At 33.1% G+C, this 10438-nt stretch overlaps 1 long non-coding RNA gene across 1 annotated transcript; it reads right to left on the bottom strand.

Moving 5' to 3' along the window:
- Positions 1–692: 692 nt before the first annotated feature.
- LOC117692144 (uncharacterized) lies at positions 693–9317 on the bottom strand. Its single transcript, XR_010709430.1, has 4 exons — positions 9188–9317; positions 3773–3902; positions 3314–3503; positions 693–1385 (listed from the first exon to the last, which is right to left on the bottom strand). It is a non-coding gene; the product is annotated as an uncharacterized lncRNA (long non-coding RNA).
- Between the last annotated feature and the right edge of the window lie 1121 nt (positions 9318–10438).

Raw genomic sequence — 10438 nt, 5'->3', positions numbered from 1 at the left:
AATCGAGTTGGCAATTTGGTTCAACAACAGCGAATTTCGACTCAAGCATCGATATCATTATAATGACTTTGCTACTTAATTAAAACTGCTGGATGATTAAAACAACATTTTTACAGAATATGTGTATATATAAAGGACTTTCGTTTGATAGTGCTAAAATATTTGACCCATGCCGACAGGGAAACACTGCCTCCTGCAAGGATCGGTATTAACATCCTCTTGTTTTCTGTAAAAAGAGCTTAGAGGTAGCAAATGTTATTGATGGAGCCATCTTAGCCATAAAATGTATCTTTAACAGACCCACGATCGCAACTTTTTTAACCAACAGCAGTCGAACAAACGGGGTGCTAGTAGTTTTGATGACACGGAGTGGAATCAATATCATCATATTACATGTATATTATAAGTATAATTCCTCATTATTTACATGTTACATAAAGTAAAGATGATATTTTTTCAAGAAGACTTGCTCATCATTATAAACGTCAATAAATACGTAAACATGATGGAAGCATTTTGTATTGGTTTCTTTGTTGCTTAATATTATCACGATAAGCAGAATTAATTAAAAAATTACTATGTTCGCTTTATGTGTGAATAACAAAACATAAAAGCTATTGAACTATCATCAATTAATATGTATTCAGTTTTTATTTAACTCATAAATCCATCATCCTTTACAAAAGCAATAATATTGATTCAGCATTTTTAAATTCTAATTCATTACACAATATTAGTTGAAATAACTTTTTAATTTTTAATCAAATCCCGTGCATTTTGACATATGCTTTTTTCATTAATTACTTATATCCCATGTATATTTTTTTTCACAATAACAACGCACAACTTAAAATTCTCTTCGTTAAAGTCATTTCATTAGAGAAGATAGAGACAAGAAAATCGTTAAAATGCACGGGATTAATGAAGTCTTATCGTTGGCTCTTGTATTTCATTCGCAAAAACTATTGATATCTGAATTGAAAGAAAATATTGCTAGCGATAAAGATTAGAGCGTCAGCCTGCTGAGAAAAAAAAATTAAAACGTAACATTTTGTCAAAGTTCATAACCTTCTCTGACAAGACAAAATAGTTAACAATGATTCATCAGTTTTGATAAGTCCCACTTATTAGGTTACGCTTGCACTTGTTATGCCCAACTGTTTCTTTTGAAATCTGGTCTCTTTTTAGTTCATACGAAAAAAAACTTTTGCACTAAGGTCCTCAGTTCGTCTACCTCGTAGTCAAGCCAGACTTTAGTGCATTGTAGGCTATTTCAGGCGCTGAGTCACATTTGCCAGAGCTACAGCAAAAGCCTGCAGGGTAGTAAATGGGTACTGGAAGTCCAATGTGTAGGCATTGCTTCCGATTCTACCAAACTGCATCACCTGTGATACAAATGTCAAATTTATTCCCTCAATGATTATTGGTTTAATCTATTGTCTAAACGAAGACTATAACTAAACTCAAGAAAATGCTATCCTAATTACAATTAATGTGTCTAATTAATTACAATTAATACATGTAATTACTCTTATTAGTGCAATATAGTGGAAAAACCACCTAGAGATCCTTTCCTATTTATAAAATCTCATACGTGTACCGTAATGTTGATTCCCTCCTCCTTAGAAGTATAATCCTAGTTTAAGTTTAAATCGGCACACGTTGAAGAAAAGTTTACAGCAGGGATGATGCTGTACAAAAAAGTCATTTGAAAAGCTAACAGAAGATTACAGCTCTAAATAAAATCCAAGTCAATCGTTTTAAATGTGCAATCTGTGTAATAGTCACCAAATAAAGACTTTTATTCTATTCCGATTTTATTAGTGACGAATTATTAGAATAAGTAGAGATTTCAATAATTGTTAATATCTCTGATTTGTTGTTTGTTTTTAGAAATATATACAGTAAGGTCCGATAAGATCATGAACTAAATTCTGTATTTCTATGGTTGCCGTTTTATGTGAATGCTATTTAAAACGTATAGGTAACCGTGCCTTTTCTAAAAAAAAATTAAATTTATACTTAATGTACACACTTCAATACATAAAACGTCTGTATTAATTGATAAAAAAAACCATAAGTTAAAAAAAGGCATGTATAAAACTTTATTTTATAAAATTTGGTAAAAATTTTATAAAACTAAATGAAATTGTTTAAACTGAACTGTTTAAGAAAAAAAAAGCCTGAACTACGCAGTTAAACAAAATTAGTCAGCAAAATTTTCCATGAGTTACCTCAATTTTTCTTTGACGAAATCATTTTGTACAGGTGAAGGACAATATTAATGCATTGTAAAAATGTCCAGAGTAAACCCCGACAGTGAAGAATGTACTCTATATGATTCAAGTAGTTGAGGATAAATGATTATTTAGGTGAGATGGATATTTAAAGCACTGATTACCAATTCAGTGCATATATACACGTCTTTGTAATGATCCTCCGATTTAATCTATTTTTTATTTATCTTTAATTGTCCTTTTTCACCCAAGATCTGCGATTAATATTGGATTCCGGGATCAAAAATAAAGTTCAGATACATCACTCGGTAACACAACGACAGAACGTCTATCTTTAAAAAAAAACGACCTTGATCGGTAGACATGATTGTAACATCCGGTGTGAACATTCAAACTGCTAGATGTACGTGAACAAAACTGACTTGCACAAATAAGTTATCAATTTCTTTCAGCTACTTTGGAAACTTTTCATAAATGATAACGCATTAGTCATTGAATCAACTCTCCTCTTCTAAAGATAAAGTCTGCTTAGACTGCCAGTAGTTCAAATACAAGTTTACTCGTTAAAAAATAAATGTATGCTATCGATCGATGGGACATTTAAAACATTGTTATGAATCATTTGGGGCTTTTTTCTTCAATTTATTGCCATAGAAGTTTAAAAATATAATTTTAACCACTTTTCATATGCTCGCATGTGTCTCATAAATGAGAACAAATTTCGTTGTAACCCTTGAAATCAAATAACAATATGTTTGCTTAAAAATTGTTACGTTTTTCTGTAAGGAAAATTACCGAGTCATTTTTTTTCAGAAAGCATAAAGTAAATGGGTTTATTTCTAAAGCATAATGGATCTTGAATCAATTAAAAGTATTGTATTGTAATGTATTACAATACAATTACAATGTAATCAGTCCTATATTTCAAGTAAAACGTTTTAGAACTTTTTGTAAAATTGTTTTTTTATGAAAGTTAAAAAAATGACTAATTAGAAAACAAAAACGATATCACATAACACAATAATTTTAATTGTAAATAAACGATTAATTGCGGTTAGCAGTTTGAACGGACAAACCTGACGACTTCTGAACTCTATTTAGAAGTTTTTGGCCGACTCCTGACTGACCCTCCCCCCAAAGTCTAGCTGATCCACCTGGCTGTTCTCGTTCCAGAGAGAAGCTTTGTTGTGCGTAGCAAACTGGCGATGTCCAAGATATGGGTATCTCGACCTTCCCCCGTTTCGCTATCTTACGCACTTTCTGCAGCTATACAGAAAATTTGAAGAAAAAAAATATCTAAAGATTATCATTACATCATTTTAGTTAGCTATCTAACTGACGCTTAATATATTAACACATACTAACACATATAAATGTTAAAAGCATATCAGATTTATATAATGAAACAAATATTGAATACATAGATAACGGAAAAAGAGTATTTTACAATGAATTTAGATATAACAAATAAAGGAAGGTATGAAAGAAAGTTATCTCTCATTGGTTGCCAGAGTTAAATTAGATGCTAAAGATACCTTCTATTTAAGTTGCGATTGCTGGAAAGACTCCAAGTTTTTAAAACTCTGGGAATACTTTCCATCTTCTATCGTCCTATCTTCGTCCCGGTGATGGAAAGAACTGCGAACGCTAACGCCCGTTTCCCGCCTACATTTTACATCCAAATACTAGTATTTCGGAATTACTGTCAGATATTCAAAAACTAAGTTTTCTACTAAAAAGTATAATCAAATCCTAATCAATTTATATCAAAATAAAATGTGTAATCAATTTTTTTTATTTTTAAACAAAAGTTTTGCTAACGCGGGGTCTAAAATAATTTCATTGAAATCGGTCTCTATGAGTGAGGAAAATTTTATTTAGCGGCCAATATGTGCATTAAAACTTAATTATAACATATTTACGATATATATTAAAGTAAAATTTCATTTTAATTCATATCTGTTAATTAGTTTTCGAAGATTTACAAAGCCAAATTCATTTTTTGGAATGTATTTCTGTCTGTAAACATATGTCCCCCCCCCCCCCCCCCGTGAAACAACAAACCCTTTAATAAAAATATGCTAAATAAAAATAATTAAGCTAGACAATGCTATCGTTTGCAGTCCTTTCTTGGATTAAAATGTCTAGACTTTCCCTGAATATCGGACTATAATGCTTGCAAGTACCCTGTAGAATTTCTTCACTAATATCTCTCATGGGCGAATCTGCAGCCCTATGCAGAAGAGAACTTGGCAAACATGCACCGTGGTATGTGCAGAGGAGTACAGTGGCTCTGTACAGTGGATTACAGTGGGATACAGTAGCTCTGTACAGTGGGTTACAGTGGGAAACAGTAGCTCTGTACAGTAGATGTAAAGAGGATACTGTAGATTCCTAATTAAACGCGAGGAATTAATATCCGCGTAAAATCGTGAGAGGCACCCTTAGCGGATTTTAAAATCTCGCCATTTTTTTGAGAGTTGAGAACAATAAGAAAGAAGGAAAAAAGTTCCGCGTTCACGGTTTCATGTTCTCGCGATTTGATACAAAACCGTGGGATCGCGAAATTAAGTACTTGCGTAATATAAGGAATTTACAGTTTAAAGTAGGGTACAGTGTTTATACAATAGATGTCAGAAAATGTCAGTCAATTTTCGGGAATATCAATGGATTTTGAATTCAGAAGTGCTGTTTTTTTGGTTCTCAAAATCTTTACTTTCAATTGATTCTCGCGATAACGTAAGGACGCCATTTGCAATGCTAGGAATTGCATTGTGCCTCACAATTTACTGACGCAAAACAAATTTTGTTGATGTAGAGGGATTTTTACAAGGCGTTCAAACACTATCATCATATACTGTGTATTTAACTTAAATCTTTTTTCCTTATTAACAGCTGATGCCGGGATCACACGGGGACGGTGGACTCTAACTGACTCAACCCCATTATTTCTAATCTATAAACTTTCCTAGTGCACTTTTGGCATAAAATGCCACCAGTGTACACGCTCATTTTGCAAAGAATTAGCTGCATCTACTTTGCAGTTTTTTATCCCATTTGTACCATTTCCTATAGATGTTCTGGAAGAGCAAACACAATTATGCATAAGAAATTAAAAATGCGTTAATAAATACCGTTAATTTTAAAAAGGAATCAGTATGCCCACTGATGGAATCGATAAAGGGCATAAAAACACTACAGTACTGAGCTATACAAAACTTAATCATCTTAATGTAAATGTAGACCATTATGAGAAAGAGCAGTTTCCAAATTTTTTAACTTTTTTTTTAATTCGACCCAAGGGCCGGGGTGTCCCTAAAAATCTATGCTAATTTATTCTTTTGAACAAAACCAAATCAAAATAACAAAGACTTTTTAGAGGCAGGTCGGTCCTAAAAGATATTTAGGTCCAAAACCATGCACAAATATACAATTTTTCTGAGAAAATGCTGTTTTAACCAACTTTGAAGAGTAATAATAAATTGTAAGAGCAATATAATAGGTTCAAAATGCAAATTCGAAAATATGGAAATATGTACGAAAGAAAATTTTAAAAAAAATTCATTTTTGCTTTGATTTTCCTTTTTCGATAAAGATAAATATGTTCATAAATTCAAATATTGATAAATGACTGTTGAGTTCACAATCAAATGTTTAATTTCATTTTATTTAAAATTTATTCTACTTAAAGTGCAAACATAGATATCAAGATTATACAAGATGCACATGCAATCCACGTGCAATAAGCAAAATCTTTTGAAATAGCATTGCCGTACAATTCATATAATGACTGTTCTGGCATACTCTCATACTCCGAGTATAACGTTTATGGATATCCATGTTTAAGAAATATGACAAAAAACAAACCAAAGAAATAATTGTTAAAGATATAAAGCTTTACTGAATTTAATTAAAAGGAATATTAAATAGATGCGAAAAGCGATAATTACTGTAAGTCATCTCAAGTGTGTCAATGTAACGTAAAAACAGTTTGTAGGTCTATTTTCACTCAGTTTATTTGCAACACACCATCATTTAGTATAACTGAATATTCTTTGGATTAAAAAAAACTTGGATAAGTCCGTGGAAGTCACCTATCCACAGTGTGGATTTGTACAGAGACAAAGATAATGGGTTTGATACATCGTTGTCTGTCAATAGGTACTTCATAAATTCTCCTTTTTTACTTAAAAGATGGATAGCATTGTAAAAGAAGTCACTAACAATGATATTGCAGTGTGCATCGCACACTACATCAGATAGTAAACATTTCTATTTTGGTTTCTGTCCACGGTAGGCAGACTTCAACTTTCCAGAGAAGGATAGAACTACTAGTTCACTAGTATCATCATGTGTTCTGTTTATAACGCATATGTCAGCATTACCATTCTGTTTGACTTTGTATGTTGAATAAACAGCCTGGTTTGACCGTCTTCCTGGTATTCGTACTCACGGATAATATCACCGGTCAGTGTCACGTGTCTGACCAGACGTCTGCTATGCGAGTCTGGTTGATATGTTTCTGTCTCAATATCACTTAGCGTTACTAGCAATTCACCTTCTTTTGATTTACATATTCCCACTGGTGTGAGAGGATCTGTACTAACTGTAAATGATGTAGAGACTGATCCTGAAGTAGACAAAGTGTCAAATTTAATGCATTTGTTTTCAGGATCTGTTATATACAATTCACCATTGTCAGATATGCATGCATATTTTACTCTTGTGCATATACTGCTTTCTTTTTCATTTATTTTGCTGTAACTAGTTCGAGGTTACCTGCATTACATTTTTTAGCAAAACATCTATCCTCATTGACTGCCTCTATAACATGAATTGGTTTATCTTCATACTGAAATGAATCTGCTTCTGTAAAACAGATATCATCTAAATCAAACGTTTGTCCCATTATAGACTACAACAGTTCCTCACTGATGTCCCAACTGCCATATCTTATAGAATAATCATCCTTTTCACGCCCTATATCACAGTCTATGTCAGGCATGAGTTTGGGGAAGTCTCTGAGGTTGTCCAATAAACTATAGTCTGACATAGTGCTGTGTTTTTGTTCCAGGAATGTCACAAGATTTATTCCTTGTTTTTTCTTGTTTTCAAGGTCTGATGTTTTTTGACGTACTTCAGTATTTTTTCTTTGGAGATTATTTCGTAATAAACGTTCACGATTCTTTTTTATTTCATTTAGTCTCGAAACAATCTCTTTATAATGTTTCTGAAGCCTTGAAATCTCAATATCAAAACGTTTCCGGTTGTCTTAAATTTGTTTCCCTGCCATCTTTATCTTGTCTATTTCTCGCAATTCATTTTCCTTCATTTACTTTAAAGTCATCTTCAAATCTCTTCTCCTTATGCTTGCATCTGTAGATATGGTTGTCCAGTCGTGATCCACGTGGTCTGTTTTGGCACATTGTTTACATATAAACTCATCACAGTCATCACAAGTTATGTCTTTTCTTAAAAAGTGCTTTTCACACTTTTGAATGTGCTCTTGAGCTGATTCTGGTGGGTCTGGGTTGGCTAATGATTCCATTTGATCGTCTTAATTGACGCCCAAGTGTAAATACTACTTTCGTTTTAACGCACATAGGTAAAAGAAAACGAATAAGCTGGTCAGCTGTCATTGATTTTGAATGCAAGCGTCTCCTTGCGGCTTCATTTTGAATCAAGGGCAGTAATGTATGAAAGATCGACATGCTCAAATACCAACAGAATGGTTAGACTGGCAATGCCTGTCTGATATGCGCTATATACATTTTATTCGTACGATAGAGACAGAGGACCAGTCTACAGAATGGTTCGCTAAGGATATACCGAGTAACTCCCCTTCACTCTGCTCTTTAGTATAACTGGGTTGTTCTGACCTGTCTCATACTCGGTCTACATTCTGATGCAATAACACTGTATGTATCACTAACATGATTCACGGTCATACTAGCTAGAAAATGTTGATCACGAAGTCTTCTAGATTTCTTGAGCTGCCTTTTGCACTTTTTAGATTTGCCTGATACGGTGTCTTTTGAATATATATAAATATTGAGAATATCATCTTCCTTAACATCTGGACAACTCTCTGTGGTCAGTTCTTTCCATCCATCTTGAAGTGTTGAAGGAAAAGGCAAATTTTCATCATCACCATCTGAACTGTCACTTGTGGCAGAAATATCTGTTTCACCAAAGTTAATTACTCTAATAATCCTGTTCACTAGAATGTCTTTATTTCCAGATTTTTTAATACCTTTGTCTGTCCGCCATTTTTACAGAACTGATTTCTTCCATGTTATCAGTATTTCAGATGCTAAGGCAATGCTACCTTTTTTCCCAGACACTGAATCTATATCACTCATTCTGCAAATAACTTATAAAATTATGTAGTTTCTATTCAAGTTAAGAAGCTTATATTTCATTCGTCTATCATATAAAGTGTAAACATGTTATCTAAAGAATACAAACAAGGCGTTTCCCCCCACCATCATGACCTGAATACAAGTAAATAGTATGTTATTTTATTGTCTCATATAAATCAACAGAATGTTAATTTTGGCATGTTAACTAACCTATATTTTTGATACACTATAAATTGTATTATCACGCATGATTTTATTATAAGCGTTTACCATCGATCCCCTGTTTTCCTGTCAATCTGTATTTCCCTCTTAATTTGCCTAAATTGTACCATTAACGTTGGTTAATATAGTTTTATACATGATCCGATGTTCCCCTGACTCTTGTGATGCCTGAACCATCGTATATCATATTATGAAAGCGTTAAGCGGGGGTGAGACACTGGTCAGAGGAATCTCGGACTACGTACATGTACAAAGAATCCACGGTTTATGGATGATAAAGATGTTGAGGGATTCAGCTCCGTCGTCATCCATAGCTGTATACTATCAATAATAGGTCGAAACAATAAACGATTACAAATTCCTTACCTGTATTACACCAAAACTCTTCTTGCAAAATGTAAAACGCGCATGTTGACGATAGAAGTTGGTGAAGCGGAAATACCCAGCGTAACACCACCTTTCGGATAAGAGCTTCGCAATGGGCGTTTACTCTGTGTATCGGTAACAACTACCAACGAAGTTGTGTATATTCAGTAAATAAACATTTCGTATGGAACAGAGTCTCAGAAACAAATGGTTTCAGAATGTAATAGGTTTCTGTAGGGAAAAATATTTACAACTGGATATAAATTCGTTTCACGTGACAATATAAGCAAAACATGTATTATCCGCTTTACTACCTAAATTCTACAAAACTCGATTGTCAATTTTGTCAGAATTGCCATATGTTCTGATTGTCATATGATAGAAATGAGTCGCCAACATTTGTGTAAAGCCATATTCGAATTCAGTAAAGATTGTAAAATATGAATCAGGAGCTTTGTTATAAATTTTTGCAGTATTACATCCCCAAAAATTCTCTAGACTACTTAAGAATGAAAGCGGTTGGTCATACACAAACGTGTTCATTTTTAAGGTCCAAAAAATCAAAGATAAGAACTGACTTACTTTTATTGTTGTATTTTATATTCAACAGTACATGTATATTGGTCTCATTATTTATGTGTTTGTGTAATGATTCTTGTCTGCTACGCGGACAGAGAGAAAACCTGCATTACTCTAAGAATCACCCAAATATTTTACAATCCTACTCTTGAGTCCCCCCCCCCCGAACAACCCTTGTGTGCCCTAAAACAGATCCATGTCAAATGATTCACTAAACACTTCATTGATATATGACAAGCATTACACCGTAGTACATAACACATGCGTAATCCTCTCAACAAGACACCTCTTTTTAAGGACGGTATTTAAACATACCTTAACAGGTGACTGAATTTATAAAACTGTCCTGGTTTACACAAACAGATAATCAATCTAGTTCACTGTGTACTATTTGGATATTTAATTTTAATGAATGAAGTCAGACGCTTTGAAAGCTAAGACACCTCAACATTTAAAGAAAAGCAATTCAAAAGCACTGAAAACCAAAACGACTACATGTTCTGACAATCGTAGAAAGAAAGCAAATATAAAAAGGATGCGTTTAATAATAGTTTTGAATCATACATGATTGAGAAAGTTAATGATTTTTTATTAAGTATCTGTATGGTTTTTATTTTCTTTAAACTCATATTATACATAATAAGGGTAGCTAATATTGTAAAACATGACTTA

Source organism: Magallana gigas, chromosome 9, assembly GCF_963853765.1.
Source record: "Magallana gigas chromosome 9, xbMagGiga1.1, whole genome shotgun sequence".
Classification (NCBI taxonomy): Eukaryota; Metazoa; Mollusca; class Bivalvia; order Ostreida; family Ostreidae; genus Magallana; species Magallana gigas.
This window is presented reverse-complemented; position numbering and strand designations above follow the sequence as displayed.